Below are 12,853 nucleotides of genomic sequence, written 5' to 3'. Positions count from 1 at the left end.
TTGATTGTAGGAAGTCTCTCAAAACAATTTCTTTACTTGTCATTTCCCAAATCCTCTGCTGATCTTACTAAAATTCTGAAGTTAGCCTGAAACGGTTTCTGTGTCTTGTTAGCTTCTTTGTCATTGGTAACGTTGTATGCCTTCTATGTCCTATTCCCTGCACAGATAACATACTAACGGATGCCAAATAAGAAACGGTCTACCAAAACTGTGTATTTTTTGATAGTGTAGAGGTTCCATGGTGTAATGGTTAGCACTCTGGACTCTGAATCCAGTGATCTGAGTTCAAATCTCAGTGGAACCTGTTTTTAAGCTAGAGTAAAGGTCAAAGAAGGTCAAAAAATGCAACCTTTCCACATCTCAGCAAAAGTTGGACTGGTGTGGCCATCTTGCTTCAGGTACAAGTGAGACCGGAGAGGAGTGTCTTGACCTTCATCGGAGTGATCTAAGAATGAAGTACTATTGACAGGGAGCAAAATGGTTTCCACTTAAATCATGGATGCACACTTTGTATTGTGTCTTGTAATCACCATAAAAAAAGAAGTTTGACTGAGATTTCAACTCAGGTTCTTGCCGTTAGAGTCTAAAGTGTTCGTCATCAAGGGACCCGTATACTCCATCAGAGGTGGTTGTTGGATGGTCGACCAGCTTTGGAAACCCCATCGACCCACAGCTTTCCGACGTCAGATGGGGGCTGTGTCCAACCATTTGTGTGTTAAAAAAACACAAGGGGCTGTGTTAGTGGGGTCAACGGCAATGAATACTGATTCAAGACGTCGTGTTTGCGGAACATATTAATACACTTAAAGGCTCATTAGATGGCAAAACAAAGCAAATTCAGGGTTTTTTTCAGTCAGGATGGCCGAGCGGTCCAAGGCGCTGCGTTCAGGTCGCAGTCTCCACTGGAGGCGTGGGTTCGAATCCCACTTCTGACAGCAATTGTTTTTCACTGGTTGCGTTGACTGTAACATGATATTGTGAAAGAAAGCTTAGCAATGCTTTGTATGTCAAGGAGCAGGCATTTGACAAACTACTGCACGACCACTGCAGCAGCAGCATTTGTAAGCCTCTACATTATCAACCAATGTAATCTAACCATGTGTTTGTAAACAGTTGGCCTATATTTTGCTGGATTCATTGATTGTAGGAAGTCTCTCAAAACAATTTCTTTACTTGTCATTTCCCAAATCCTCTGCTGATCTTACTAAAATCCTTAAGTCAGCCTGAAACGGTTTCTGTGTCTTGTTAGCTTCTTTGTCATTGGTAACGTTGTATGCCTTCTATGTCCTATTCCCTGCACAGATAACATACTAACGGATGCCAAATAAGAAACGGTCTACCAAAACTGTGTATTTTTTGATGGTGTAGAGGTTCCATGGTGTAATGGTTAGCACTCTGGACTCTGAATCCAGTGATCTGAGTTCAAATCTCAGTGGAACCTGTTTTTAAGCTAGAGTAAAGGTCAAAGAAGGTCAAAAAATGCAACCTTTCCACATCTCAGCAAAAGTTGGACTGGTGTGGCCATCTTGCTTCAGGTACAAGTGAGACCGGAGAGGAGTGTCTTGACCTTCACCGGAGTGATCTAAGAATGAAGTACTATTGACAGGGAGCAAAATGGTTTCCACTTAAATCATGGATGCACACTTTGTATTGTGTCTTGTAATCACCATAAAAAAAGAAGTTTGACTGAGATTTCAACTCAGGTTCTTGCCGTTAGAGTCTAAAGTGTTCGTCATCAAGGGACCCGTATACTCCATCAGAGGTGGTTGTTGGATGGTCGACCAGCTTTGGAAACCCCATCGACCCACAGCTTTCCGACGTCAGATGGGGGCTGTGTCCAACCATTTGTGTGTTAAAAAAACACAAGGGGCTGTGTTAGTGGGGTCAACGGCAATGAATACTGATTCAAGACGTCGTGTTTGCGGAACATATTAATGCACTTAAAGGCTCATTAGATGGCAAAACAAAGCAAATTCAGGGTTTTTTTCAGTCAGGATGGCCGAGCGGTCCAAGGCGCTGCGTTAAGGTCGCAGTCTCCACTGGAGGCGTGGGTTCGAATCCCACTTCTGACAGCAATTGTTTTTCACTGGTTGCGTTGACTGTAACATGATATTGTGAAAGAAAGCTTAGCAATGCTTTGTATGTCAAGGAGCAGGCATTTGACAAACTACTGCACGACCACTGCAGCAGCAGCATTTGTAAGCCTCTACATTATCAACCAATGTAATCTAACCATGTGTTTGTAAACAGTTGGCCTATATTTTGCTGGATTCATTGATTGTAGGAAGTCTCTCAAAACAATTTCTTTACTTGTCATTTCCCAAATCCTCTGCTGATCTTACTAAAATTCTGAAGTTAGCCTGAAACGGTTTCTGTGTCTTGTTAGCTTCTTTGTCATTGGTAACGTTGTATGCCTTCTATGTCCTATTCCCTGCACAGATAACATACTAACGGATGCCAAATAAGAAACGGTCTACCAAAACTGTGTATTTTTTGATGGTGTAGAGGTTCCATGGTGTAATGGTTAGCACTCTGGACTCTGAATCCAGTGATCTGAGTTCAAATCTCAGTGGAACCTGTTTTTAAGCTAGAGTAAAGGTCAAAGAAGGTCAAAAAATGCAACCTTTCCACATCTCAGCAAAAGTTGGACTGGTGTGGCCATCTTGCTTCAGGTACAAGTGAGACCGGAGAGGAGTGTCTTGACCTTCATCGGAGTGATCTAAGAATGAAGTACTATTGACAGGGAGCAAAATGGTTTCCACTTAAATCATGGATGCACACTTTGTATTGTGTCTTGTAATCACCATAAAAAAAGAAGTTTGACTGAGATTTCAACTCAGGTTCTTGCCGTTAGAGTCTAAAGTGTTCGTCATCAAGGGACCCGTATACTCCATCAGAGGTGGTTGTTGGATGGTCGACCAGCTTTGGAAACCCCATCGACCCACAGCTTTCCGACGTCAGATGGGGGCTGTGTCCAACCATTTGTGTGTTAAAAAAACACAAGGGGCTGTGTTAGTGGGGTCAACGGCAATGAATACTGATTCAAGACGTCGTGTTTGCGGAACATATTAATACACTTAAAGGCTCATTAGATGGCAAAACAAAGCAAATTCAGGGTTTTTTTCAGTCAGGATGGCCGAGCGGTCCAAGGCGCTGCGTTCAGGTCGCAGTCTCCACTGGAGGCGTGGGTTCGAATCCCACTTCTGACAGCAATTGTTTTTCACTGGTTGCGTTGACTGTAACATGATATTGTGAAAGAAAGCTTAGCAATGCTTTGTATGTCAAGGAGCAGGCATTTGACAAACTACTGCACGACCACTGCAGCAGCAGCATTTGTAAGCCTCTACATTATCAACCAATGTAATCTAACCATGTGTTTGTAAACAGTTGGCCTATATTTTGCTGGATTCATTGATTGTAGGAAGTCTCTCAAAACAATTTCTTTACTTGTCATTTCCCAAATCCTCTGCTGATCTTACTAAAATCCTTAAGTCAGCCTGAAACGGTTTCTGTGTCTTGTTAGCTTCTTTGTCATTGGTAACGTTGTATGCCTTCTATGTCCTATTCCCTGCACAGATAACATACTAACGGATGCCAAATAAGAAACGGTCTACCAAAACTGTGTATTTTTTGATGGTGTAGAGGTTCCATGGTGTAATGGTTAGCACTCTGGACTCTGAATCCAGTGATCTGAGTTCAAATCTCAGTGGAACCTGTTTTTAAGCTAGAGTAAAGGTCAAAGAAGGTCAAAAAATGCAACCTTTCCACATCTCAGCAAAAGTTGGACTGGTGTGGCCATCTTGCTTCAGGTACAAGTGAGACCGGAGAGGAGTGTCTTGACCTTCACCGGAGTGATCTAAGAATGAAGTACTATTGACAGGGAGCAAAATGGTTTCCACTTAAATCATGGATGCACACTTTGTATTGTGTCTTGTAATCACCATAAAAAAAGAAGTTTGACTGAGATTTCAACTCAGGTTCTTGCCGTTAGAGTCTAAAGTGTTCGTCATCAAGGGACCCGTATACTCCATCAGAGGTGGTTGTTGGATGGTCGACCAGCTTTGGAAACCCCATCGACCCACAGCTTTCCGACGTCAGATGGGGGCTGTGTCCAACCATTTGTGTGTTAAAAAAACACAAGGGGCTGTGTTAGTGGGGTCAACGGCAATGAATAATGATTCAATACGTCGTGTTTGCGGAACATATTAATGCACTTAAAGGCTCATTAGATGGCAAAACAAAGCAAATTCAGGGTTTTTTTCAGTCAGGATGGCCGAGCGGTCCAAGGCGCTGCGTTAAGGTCGCAGTCTCCACTGGAGGCGTGGGTTCGAATCCCACTTCTGACAGCAATTGTTTTTCACTGGTTGCGTTGACTGTAACATGATATTGTGAAAGAAAGCTTAGCAATGCTTTGTATGTCAAGGAGCAGGCATTTGACAAACTACTGCACGACCACTGCAGCAGCAGCATTTGTAAGCCTCTACATTATCAACCAATGTAATCTAACCATGTGTTTGTAAACAGTTGGCCTATATTTTGCTGGATTCATTGATTGTAGGAAGTCTCTCAAAACAATTTCTTTACTTGTCATTTCCCAAATCCTCTGCTGATCTTACTAAAATCCTTAAGTCAGCCTGAAACGGTTTCTGTGTCTTGTTAGCTTCTTTGTCATTGGTAACGTTGTATGCCTTCTATGTCCTATTCCCTGCACAGATAACATACTAACGGATGCCAAATAAGAAACGGTCTACCAAAACTGTGTATTTTTTGATGGTGTAGAGGTTCCATGGTGTAATGGTTAGCACTCTGGACTCTGAATCCAGTGATCTGAGTTCAAATCTCAGTGGAACCTGTTTTTAAGCTAGAGTAAAGGTCAAAGAAGGTCAAAAAATGCAACCTTTCCACATCTCAGCAAAAGTTGGACTGGTGTGGCCATCTTGCTTCAGGTACAAGTGAGACCGGAGAGGAGTGTCTTGACCTTCACCGGAGTGATCTAAGAATGAAGTACTATTGACAGGGAGCAAAATGGTTTCCACTTAAATCATGGATGCACACTTTGTATTGTGTCTTGTAATCACCATAAAAAAAGAAGTTTGACTGAGATTTCAACTCAGGTTCTTGCCGTTAGAGTCTAAAGTGTTCGTCATCAAGGGACCCGTATACTCCATCAGAGGTGGTTGTTGGATGGTCGACCAGCTTTGGAAACCCCATCGACCCACAGCTTTCCGACGTCAGATGGGGGCTGTGTCCAACCATTTGTGTGTTAAAAAAACACAAGGGGCTGTGTTAGTGGGGTCAACGGCAATGAATAATGATTCAATACGTCGTGTTTGCGGAACATATTAATGCACTTAAAGGCTCATTAGATGGCAAAACAAAGCAAATTCAGGGTTTTTTTCAGTCAGGATGGCCGAGCGGTCCAAGGCGCTGCGTTAAGGTCGCAGTCTCCACTGGAGGCGTGGGTTCGAATCCCACTTCTGACAGCAATTGTTTTTCACTGGTTGCGTTGACTGTAACATGATATTGTGAAAGAAAGCTTAGCAATGCTTTGTATGTCAAGGAGCAGGCATTTGACAAACTACTGCACGACCACTGCAGCAGCAGCATTTGCAAGCCTCTACATTATCAACCAATGTAATCTAACCATGTGTTTGTAAACAGTTGGCCTATATTTTGCTGGATTCATTGATTGTAGGAAGTCTCTCAAAACAATTTCTTTACTTGTCATTTCCCAAATCCTGTGCTGATCTTACTAAAATCCTGAAGTTAGCCTGAAACGGTTTCTGTGTCTTGTTAGCTTCCTTGTCATTGGTAACGTTGTATGCCTTCTATGTCCTATTCCCTGCACAGATAACATACTAACGGATGCCAAATAAGAAACGGTCTACCAAAACTGTGTATTTTTTGATGGTGTAGAGGTTCCATGGTGTAATGGTTAGCACTCTGGACTCTGAATCCAGTGATCTGAGTTCAAATCTCAGTGGAACCTGTTTTTAAGCTAGAGTAAAGGTCAAAGAAGGTCAAAAAATGCAACCTTTCCACATCTCAGCAAAAGTTGGACTGGTGTGGCCATCTTGCTTCAGGTACAAGTGAGACCGGAGAGGAGTGTCTTGACCTTCACCGGAGTGATCTAAGAATGAAGTACTATTGACAGGGAGCAAAATGGTTTCCACTTAAATCATGGATGCACACTTTGTATTGTGTCTTGTAATCACCATAAAAAAAGAAGTTTGACTGAGATTTCAACTCAGGTTCTTGCCGTTAGAGTCTAAAGTGTTCGTCATCAAGGGACCCGTATACTCCATCAGAGGTGGTTGTTGGATGGTCGACCAGCTTTGGAAACCCCATCGACCCACAGCTTTCCGACGTCAGATGGGGGCTGTGTCCAACCATTTGTGTGTTAAAAAAACACAAGGGGCTGTGTTAGTGGGGTCAACGGCAATGAATACTGATTCAAGACGTCGTGTTTGCGGAACATATTAATGCACTTAAAGGCTCATTAGATGGCAAAACAAAGCAAATTCAGGGTTTTTTTCAGTCAGGATGGCCGAGCGGTCCAAGGCGCTGCGTTAAGGTCGCAGTCTCCACTGGAGGCGTGGGTTCGAATCCCACTTCTGACAGCAATTGTTTTTCACTGGTTGCGTTGACTGTAACATGATATTGTGAAAGAAAGCTTAGCAATGCTTTGTATGTCAAGGAGCAGGCATTTGACAAACTACTGCACGACCACTGCAGCAGCAGCATTTGCAAGCCTCTACATTATCAACCAATGTAATCTAACCATGTGTTTGTAAACAGTTGGCCTATATTTTGCTGGATTCATTGATTGTAGGAAGTCTCTCAAAACAATTTCTTTACTTGTCATTTCCCAAATCCTGTGCTGATCTTACTAAAATTCTGAAGTTAGCCTGAAACGGTTTCTGTGTCTTGTTAGCTTCTTTGTCATTGGTAACGTTGTATGCCTTCTATGTCCTATTCCCTGCACAGATAACATACTAACGGATGCCAAATAAGAAACGGTCTACCAAAACTGTGTATTTTTTGATGGTGTAGAGGTTCCATGGTGTAATGGTTAGCACTCTGGACTCTGAATCCAGTGATCTGAGTTCAAATCTCAGTGGAACCTGTTTTTAAGCTAGAGTAAAGGTCAAAGAAGGTCAAAAAATGCAACCTTTCCACATCTCAGCAAAAGTTGGACTGGTGTGGCCATCTTGCTTCAGGTACAAGTGAGACCGGAGAGGAGTGTCTTGACCTTCACCGGAGTGATCTAAGAATGAAGTACTATTGACAGGGAGCAAAATGGTTTCCACTTAAATCATGGATGCACACTTTGTATTGTGTCTTGTAATCACCATAAAAAAAGAAGTTTGACTGAGATTTCAACTCAGGTTCTTGCCGTTAGAGTCTAAAGTGTTCGTCATCAAGGGACCCGTATACTCCATCAGAGGTGGTTGTTGGATGGTCGACCAGCTTTGGAAACCCCATCGACCCACAGCTTTCCGACGTCAGATGGGGGCTGTGTCCAACCATTTGTGTGTTAAAAAAACACAAGGGGCTGTGTTAGTGGGGTCAACGGCAATGAATACTGATTCAAGACGTCGTGTTTGCGGAACATATTAATGCACTTAAAGGCTCATTAGATGGCAAAACAAAGCAAATTCAGGGTATTTTTCAGTCAGGATGGCCGAGCGGTCCAAGGCGCTGCGTTAAGGTCGCAGTCTCCACTGGAGGCGTGGGTTCGAATCCCACTTCTGACAGCAATTGTTTTTCACTGGTTGCGTTGACTGTAACATGATATTGTGAAAGAAAGCTTAGCAATGCTTTGTATGTCAAGGAGCAGGCATTTGACAAACTACTGCACGACCACTGCAGCAGCAGCATTTGTAAGCCTCTACATTATCAACCAATGTAATCTAACCATGTGTTTGTAAACAGTTGGCCTACATTTTGCTGGATTCATTGATTGTAGGAAGTCTCTCAAAACAATTTCTTTACTTGTCATTTCCCAAATCCTCTGCTGATCTTACTAAAATTCTGAAGTTAGCCTGAAACGGTTTCTGTGTCTTGTTAGCTTCTTTGTCATTGGTAACGTTGTATGCCTTCTATGTCCTATTCCCTGCACAGATAACATACTAACGGATGCCAAATAAGAAACGGTCTACCAAAACTGTGTATTTTTTGATGGTGTAGAGGTTCCATGGTGTAATGGTTAGCACTCTGGACTCTGAATCCAGTGATCTGAGTTCAAATCTCAGTGGAACCTGTTTTTAAGCTAGAGTAAAGGTCAAAGAAGGTCAAAAAATGCAACCTTTCCACATCTCAGCAAAAGTTGGACTGGTGTGGCCATCTTGCTTCAGGTACAAGTGAGACCGGAGAGGAGTGTCTTGACCTTCACCGGAGTGATCTAAGAATGAAGTACTATTGACAGGGAGCAAAATGGTTTCCACTTAAATCATGGATGCACACTTTGTATTGTGTCTTGTAATCACCATAAAAAAAGAAGTTTGACTGAGATTTCAACTCAGGTTCTTGCCGTTAGAGTCTAAAGTGTTCGTCATCAAGGGACCCGTATACTCCATCAGAGGTGGTTGTTGGATGGTCGACCAGCTTTGGAAACCCCATCGACCCACAGCTTTCCGACGTCAGATGGGGGCTGTGTCCAACCATTTGTGTGTTAAAAAAACACAAGGGGCTGTGTTAGTGGGGTCAACGGCAATGAATACTGATTCAAGACGTCGTGTTTGCGGAACATATTAATGCACTTAAAGGCTCATTAGATGGCAAAACAAAGCAAATTCAGGGTATTTTTCAGTCAGGATGGCCGAGCGGTCCAAGGCGCTGCGTTAAGGTCGCAGTCTCCACTGGAGGCGTGGGTTCGAATCCCACTTCTGACAGCAATTGTTTTTCACTGGTTGCGTTGACTGTAACATGATATTGTGAAAGAAAGCTTAGCAATGCTTTGTATGTCAAGGAGCAGGCATTTGACAAACTACTGCACGACCACTGCAGCAGCAGCATTTGTAAGCCTCTACATTATCAACCAATGTAATCTAACCATGTGTTTGTAAACAGTTGGCCTATATTTTGCTGGATTCATTGTTTGTATGAAGTCTCTCAAAACAATTTCTTTACTTGTCACTTCCCAAATCCTCTGCTGAGCTTACTAAAATCCTTAAGTCAGCCTGAAACGGTTTCTGTGTCTTGTTAGCTTCTTTGTCATTGGTAACGTTGTATGCCTTCTATGTCCTATTCCCTGCACAGATAACATACTAACGGATGCCAAATAAGAAACGGTCTACCAAAACTGTGTATTTTTTGATGGTGTAGAGGTTCCATGGTGTAATGGTTAGCACTCTGGACTCTGAATCCAGTGATCTGAGTTCAAATCTCAGTGGAACCTGTTTTTAAGCTAGAGTAAAGGTCAAAGAAGGTCAAAAAATGCAACCTTTCCACATCTCAGCAAAAGTTGGACTGGTGTGGCCATCTTGCTTCAGGTACAAGTGAGACCGGAGAGGAGTGTCTTGACCTTCACCGGAGTGATCTAAGAATGAAGTACTATTGACAGGGAGCAAAATGGTTTCCACTTAAATCATGGATGCACACTTTGTATTGTGTCTTGTAATCACCATAAAAAAAGAAGTTTGACTGAGATTTCAACTCAGGTTCTTGCCGTTAGAGTCTAAAGTGTTCGTCATCAAGGGACCCGTATACTCCATCAGAGGTGGTTGTTGGATGGTCGACCAGCTTTGGAAACCCCATCGACCCACAGCTTTCCGACGTCAGATGGGGGCTGTGTCCAACCATTTGTGTGTTAAAAAAACACAAGGGGCTGTGTTAGTGGGGTCAACGGCAATGAATACTGATTCAAGACGTCGTGTTTGCGGAACATATTAATGCACTTAAAGGCTCATTAGATGGCAAAACAAAGCAAATTCAGGGTTTTTTTCAGTCAGGATGGCCGAGCGGTCCAAGGCGCTGCGTTAAGGTCGCAGTCTCCACTGGAGGCGTGGGTTCGAATCCCACTTCTGACAGCAATTGTTTTTCACTGGTTGCGTTGACTGTAACATGATATTGTGAAAGAAAGCTTAGCAATGCTTTGTATGTCAAGGAGCAGGCATTTGACAAACTACTGCACGACCACTGCAGCAGCAGCATTTGCAAGCCTCTACATTATCAACCAATGTAATCTAACCATGTGTTTGTAAACAGTTGGCCTATATTTTGCTGGATTCATTGATTGTAGGAAGTCTCTCAAAACAATTTCTTTACTTGTCATTTCCCAAATCCTGTGCTGATCTTACTAAAATCCTGAAGTTAGCCTGAAACGGTTTCTGTGTCTTGTTAGCTTCTTTGTCATTGGTAACGTTGTATGCCTTCTATGTCCTATTCCCTGCACAGATAACATACTAACGGATGCCAAATAAGAAACGGTCTACCAAAACTGTGTATTTTTTGATGGTGTAGAGGTTCCATGGTGTAATGGTTAGCACTCTGGACTCTGAATCCAGTGATCTGAGTTCAAATCTCAGTGGAACCTGTTTTTAAGCTAGAGTAAAGGTCAAAGAAGGTCAAAAAATGCAACCTTTCCACATCTCAGCAAAAGTTGGACTGGTGTGGCCATCTTGCTTCAGGTACAAGTGAGACCGGAGAGGAGTGTCTTGACCTTCACCGGAGTGATCTAAGAATGAAGTACTATTGACAGGGAGCAAAATGGTTTCCACTTAAATCATGGATGCACACTTTGTATTGTGTCTTGTAATCACCATAAAAAAAGAAGTTTGACTGAGATTTCAACTCAGGTTCTTGCCGTTAGAGTCTAAAGTGTTCGTCATCAAGGGACCCGTATACTCCATCAGAGGTGGTTGTTGGATGGTCGACCAGCTTTGGAAACCCCATCGACCCACAGCTTTCCGACGTCAGATGGGGGCTGTGTCCAACCATTTGTGTGTTAAAAAAACACAAGGGGCTGTGTTAGTGGGGTCAACGGCAATGAATACTGATTCAAGACGTCGTGTTTGCGGAACATATTAATGCACTTAAAGGCTCATTAGATGGCAAAACAAAGCAAATTCAGGGTATTTTTCAGTCAGGATGGCCGAGCGGTCCAAGGCGCTGCGTTAAGGTCGCAGTCTCCACTGGAGGCGTGGGTTCGAATCCCACTTCTGACAGCAATTGTTTTTCACTGGTTGCGTTGACTGTAACATGATATTGTGAAAGAAAGCTTAGCAATGCTTTGTATGTCAAGGAGCAGGCATTTGACAAACTACTGCACGACCACTGCAGCAGCAGCATTTGTAAGCCTCTACATTATCAACCAATGTAATCTAACCATGTGTTTGTAAACAGTTGGCCTACATTTTGCTGGATTCATTGATTGTAGGAAGTCTCTCAAAACAATTTCTTTACTTGTCATTTCCCAAATCCTCTGCTGATCTTACTAAAATTCTGAAGTTAGCCTGAAACGGTTTCTGTGTCTTGTTAGCTTCTTTGTCATTGGTAACGTTGTATGCCTTCTATGTCCTATTCCCTGCACAGATAACATACTAACGGATGCCAAATAAGAAACGGTCTACCAAAACTGTGTATTTTTTGATGGTGTAGAGGTTCCATGGTGTAATGGTTAGCACTCTGGACTCTGAATCCAGTGATCTGAGTTCAAATCTCAGTGGAACCTGTTTTTAAGCTAGAGTAAAGGTCAAAGAAGGTCAAAAAATGCAACCTTTCCACATCTCAGCAAAAGTTGGACTGGTGTGGCCATCTTGCTTCAGGTACAAGTGAGACCGGAGAGGAGTGTCTTGACCTTCACCGGAGTGATCTAAGAATGAAGTACTATTGACAGGGAGCAAAATGGTTTCCACTTAAATCATGGATGCACACTTTGTATTGTGTCTTGTAATCACCATAAAAAAAGAAGTTTGACTGAGATTTCAACTCAGGTTCTTGCCGTTAGAGTCTAAAGTGTTCGTCATCAAGGGACCCGTATACTCCATCAGAGGTGGTTGTTGGATGGTCGACCAGCTTTGGAAACCCCATCGACCCACAGCTTTCCGACGTCAGATGGGGGCTGTGTCCAACCATTTGTGTGTTAAAAAAACACAAGGGGCTGTGTTAGTGGGGTCAACGGCAATGAATACTGATTCAAGACGTCGTGTTTGCGGAACATATTAATGCACTTAAAGGCTCATTAGATGGCAAAACAAAGCAAATTCAGGGTATTTTTCAGTCAGGATGGCCGAGCGGTCCAAGGCGCTGCGTTAAGGTCGCAGTCTCCACTGGAGGCGTGGGTTCGAATCCCACTTCTGACAGCAATTGTTTTTCACTGGTTGCGTTGACTGTAACATGATATTGTGAAAGAAAGCTTAGCAATGCTTTGTATGTCAAGGAGCAGGCATTTGACAAACTACTGCACGACCACTGCAGCAGCAGCATTTGTAAGCCTCTACATTATCAACCAATGTAATCTAACCATGTGTTTGTAAACAGTTGGCCTATATTTTGCTGGATTCATTGTTTGTATGAAGTCTCTCAAAACAATTTCTTTACTTGTCACTTCCCAAATCCTCTGCTGAGCTTACTAAAATCCTTAAGTCAGCCTGAAACGGTTTCTGTGTCTTGTTAGCTTCTTTGTCATTGGTAACGTTGTATGCCTTCTATGTCCTATTCCCTGCACAGATAACATACTAACGGATGCCAAATAAGAAACGGTCTACCAAAACTGTGTATTTTTTGATGGTGTAGAGGTTCCATGGTGTAATGGTTAGCACTCTGGACTCTGAATCCAGTGATCTGAGTTCAAATCTCAGTGGAACCTGTTTTTAAGCTAGAGTAAAGGTCAAAGAAGGTCAAAAAATGC

General features: G+C 42.8%; 23 non-coding genes across 23 annotated transcripts; all 23 read left to right on the top strand.

Moving 5' to 3' along the window:
- The first annotated feature begins 232 nt into the window (after positions 1 to 232).
- trnaq-cug (transfer RNA glutamine (anticodon CUG)) lies at positions 233 to 304 on the top strand. Its single transcript has one exon. It is a non-coding gene; the product is annotated as a tRNA-Gln (tRNA).
- Positions 305 to 852: 548 nt separating this feature from the next.
- On the top strand, positions 853 to 935 carry trnal-cag (transfer RNA leucine (anticodon CAG)). Its single transcript has one exon. It is a non-coding gene; the product is annotated as a tRNA-Leu (tRNA).
- A 434-nt stretch (positions 936 to 1,369) lies between these two features.
- On the top strand, positions 1,370 to 1,441 carry trnaq-cug (transfer RNA glutamine (anticodon CUG)). Its single transcript has one exon. It is a non-coding gene; the product is annotated as a tRNA-Gln (tRNA).
- A 548-nt stretch (positions 1,442 to 1,989) lies between these two features.
- On the top strand, positions 1,990 to 2,072 carry trnal-aag (transfer RNA leucine (anticodon AAG)). The gene has a single exon. It is a non-coding gene; the product is annotated as a tRNA-Leu (tRNA).
- A 434-nt stretch (positions 2,073 to 2,506) lies between these two features.
- On the top strand, positions 2,507 to 2,578 carry trnaq-cug (transfer RNA glutamine (anticodon CUG)). The gene has a single exon. It is a non-coding gene; the product is annotated as a tRNA-Gln (tRNA).
- Positions 2,579 to 3,126: 548 nt separating this feature from the next.
- On the top strand, positions 3,127 to 3,209 carry trnal-cag (transfer RNA leucine (anticodon CAG)). Its single transcript has one exon. It is a non-coding gene; the product is annotated as a tRNA-Leu (tRNA).
- A 434-nt stretch (positions 3,210 to 3,643) lies between these two features.
- On the top strand, positions 3,644 to 3,715 carry trnaq-cug (transfer RNA glutamine (anticodon CUG)). Its single transcript has one exon. It is a non-coding gene; the product is annotated as a tRNA-Gln (tRNA).
- A 548-nt stretch (positions 3,716 to 4,263) lies between these two features.
- Positions 4,264 to 4,346, top strand: trnal-aag (transfer RNA leucine (anticodon AAG)). The gene has a single exon. It is a non-coding gene; the product is annotated as a tRNA-Leu (tRNA).
- A 434-nt stretch (positions 4,347 to 4,780) lies between these two features.
- On the top strand, positions 4,781 to 4,852 carry trnaq-cug (transfer RNA glutamine (anticodon CUG)). The gene has a single exon. It is a non-coding gene; the product is annotated as a tRNA-Gln (tRNA).
- A 548-nt stretch (positions 4,853 to 5,400) lies between these two features.
- On the top strand, positions 5,401 to 5,483 carry trnal-aag (transfer RNA leucine (anticodon AAG)). The gene has a single exon. It is a non-coding gene; the product is annotated as a tRNA-Leu (tRNA).
- A 434-nt stretch (positions 5,484 to 5,917) lies between these two features.
- Positions 5,918 to 5,989, top strand: trnaq-cug (transfer RNA glutamine (anticodon CUG)). The gene has a single exon. It is a non-coding gene; the product is annotated as a tRNA-Gln (tRNA).
- A 548-nt stretch (positions 5,990 to 6,537) lies between these two features.
- On the top strand, positions 6,538 to 6,620 carry trnal-aag (transfer RNA leucine (anticodon AAG)). Its single transcript has one exon. It is a non-coding gene; the product is annotated as a tRNA-Leu (tRNA).
- Positions 6,621 to 7,054: 434 nt separating this feature from the next.
- Positions 7,055 to 7,126, top strand: trnaq-cug (transfer RNA glutamine (anticodon CUG)). Its single transcript has one exon. It is a non-coding gene; the product is annotated as a tRNA-Gln (tRNA).
- A 548-nt stretch (positions 7,127 to 7,674) lies between these two features.
- Positions 7,675 to 7,757, top strand: trnal-aag (transfer RNA leucine (anticodon AAG)). The gene has a single exon. It is a non-coding gene; the product is annotated as a tRNA-Leu (tRNA).
- A 434-nt stretch (positions 7,758 to 8,191) lies between these two features.
- Positions 8,192 to 8,263, top strand: trnaq-cug (transfer RNA glutamine (anticodon CUG)). Its single transcript has one exon. It is a non-coding gene; the product is annotated as a tRNA-Gln (tRNA).
- Positions 8,264 to 8,811: 548 nt separating this feature from the next.
- Positions 8,812 to 8,894, top strand: trnal-aag (transfer RNA leucine (anticodon AAG)). Its single transcript has one exon. It is a non-coding gene; the product is annotated as a tRNA-Leu (tRNA).
- Positions 8,895 to 9,328: 434 nt separating this feature from the next.
- Positions 9,329 to 9,400, top strand: trnaq-cug (transfer RNA glutamine (anticodon CUG)). The gene has a single exon. It is a non-coding gene; the product is annotated as a tRNA-Gln (tRNA).
- Positions 9,401 to 9,948: 548 nt separating this feature from the next.
- trnal-aag (transfer RNA leucine (anticodon AAG)) lies at positions 9,949 to 10,031 on the top strand. The gene has a single exon. It is a non-coding gene; the product is annotated as a tRNA-Leu (tRNA).
- Positions 10,032 to 10,465: 434 nt separating this feature from the next.
- Positions 10,466 to 10,537, top strand: trnaq-cug (transfer RNA glutamine (anticodon CUG)). The gene has a single exon. It is a non-coding gene; the product is annotated as a tRNA-Gln (tRNA).
- A 548-nt stretch (positions 10,538 to 11,085) lies between these two features.
- trnal-aag (transfer RNA leucine (anticodon AAG)) lies at positions 11,086 to 11,168 on the top strand. Its single transcript has one exon. It is a non-coding gene; the product is annotated as a tRNA-Leu (tRNA).
- A 434-nt stretch (positions 11,169 to 11,602) lies between these two features.
- Positions 11,603 to 11,674, top strand: trnaq-cug (transfer RNA glutamine (anticodon CUG)). Its single transcript has one exon. It is a non-coding gene; the product is annotated as a tRNA-Gln (tRNA).
- Positions 11,675 to 12,222: 548 nt separating this feature from the next.
- On the top strand, positions 12,223 to 12,305 carry trnal-aag (transfer RNA leucine (anticodon AAG)). The gene has a single exon. It is a non-coding gene; the product is annotated as a tRNA-Leu (tRNA).
- A 434-nt stretch (positions 12,306 to 12,739) lies between these two features.
- Positions 12,740 to 12,811, top strand: trnaq-cug (transfer RNA glutamine (anticodon CUG)). The gene has a single exon. It is a non-coding gene; the product is annotated as a tRNA-Gln (tRNA).
- The last annotated feature ends 42 nt before the right edge of the window (positions 12,812 to 12,853 follow it).

Source organism: Anarhichas minor, unplaced genomic scaffold (genome assembly GCF_050575085.1).
Source record: "Anarhichas minor isolate MPS153535 unplaced genomic scaffold, ASM5057508v1 ptg000025l, whole genome shotgun sequence".
NCBI classification, from domain to species: Eukaryota; Metazoa; Chordata; class Actinopteri; order Perciformes; family Anarhichadidae; genus Anarhichas; species Anarhichas minor.
This window is presented reverse-complemented; position numbering and strand designations above follow the sequence as displayed.